Source organism: Colobus angolensis, unplaced genomic scaffold (assembly GCF_000951035.1).
Source record: "Colobus angolensis palliatus isolate OR3802 unplaced genomic scaffold, Cang.pa_1.0 Scaffold41, whole genome shotgun sequence".
In the NCBI taxonomy this organism is placed as follows: domain Eukaryota; kingdom Metazoa; phylum Chordata; class Mammalia; order Primates; family Cercopithecidae; genus Colobus; species Colobus angolensis.
The window spans coordinates 2,528,965-2,530,466 of NW_012117488.1; positions in this window are offsets into that span (position 1 = coordinate 2,528,965).

Genomic DNA, 1,502 nt, shown 5'->3' on the forward strand with positions numbered 1-1,502 from the left:
CACCGCGCCTGGCCAATAATACTAATTCTTAATAATTTCTTTCAGAAAATATAAAAGGGAACATTTCTCAATTCATTATATGAGCACAGCATTATCCTCATAACAAAATTAAACAAAGACAGTACAAAAGAAAACTACAGACCATTATCCCTCATAAACATAGATGCAAAAATCCTCGACAAACTATTAACAAATCAAATACAGCAATATACAAAAATAATGCACATCAATCCAGTGGGATTCATCCTGCGGATGTAAAGCAGTTCAAAAATCAACTGGTGTAATTCACCACACTAAATGTCTAAAGATGGAAAAAAAATCACATGATTATATAAATAGATAAAGGAGAAGCTTGATAAAATATGACATTCATATGAAAATTCAGCAAATAGGAGAGGAAATGAAATTCTTCAAACTGATAAAGGGCATCTGCAAAAACTCTACAGCTAACATCATACTTGATAAAAGGCTGAATCTTTTGCCCCTCAGATCTAGGAACAATGCAAGAATGTTCACTCTCACCACTCCCATTCAACATTACACTGGAAGTGTTAGTACAATGGAAGTGTTAGTACAATTTGGCAAGAAAAGGATATAAAAGGCATACAGATCAGAAAGCATCAAATAAAACTGTCCTTATTTGCAGGCAACATGATTGCCTATGTAGAAAATCCCAGGTAATCTACAATAAAACTCTTAGAACTAATAAATGAATTTAATACAGTCAAAAGATACAAGGTCAGCACATAAAATCAACCTTCAACAGTTTCTGTACATAAGCAAAGAACAACTGGAAACCAAAGTTTTAAAAATGATACTATTTACAACATCTACAAAAAAAAGGAAATAAATAGATATAAATCTAACAAAGCATAAACAGGATCTATATACTAAAAACTACTAAAATATACTACTACTAAAATATACTAAAAGACCAAGACACTGTCAGGATGGATCATAATTCCTGTATCTGCTTAGATTCCATCACCCTACTTAGATTCTATTCTACTGTGAGTAGTTCTTATAATGTTCCTTCTACTCACAGTAGAAAAGAAGTTTCAAGACCTTCTTTCTAAAATTAGCCTTAACAAAGACTAACTTTAGTGTTCTCCCATGTCTTATTATATAGATTTTCCCCCCAGTCTAACTCTAAAACAGTCCTTTTAGGAAGTTAGGTAAGACTACATAGAAAACAACAATTGCTTAGGCTAGAGGTATTTATTCATAGAAGATATTTGTTATCTACAAGATACTCCGCCAAGGACTAGGAAACATGGTTGTGTTTCTCTCTTAAAGAGCTAAAAGTCTATGCTGAATACATATATTAAATAAATGAAAGAAAGTTAAATACCCAGGAAATTGACGGGAGAGCATATCTATGATGTAGGGAGTTAATCTAATCCCCTATACCAAGATAGTTCATACAGCTCTTTAGTATGTCTTAGTCCTATTTCACCTTATCAGTCAATTCGAGAAAAGAAAGAAAGGGGAGGGGAAGGGGA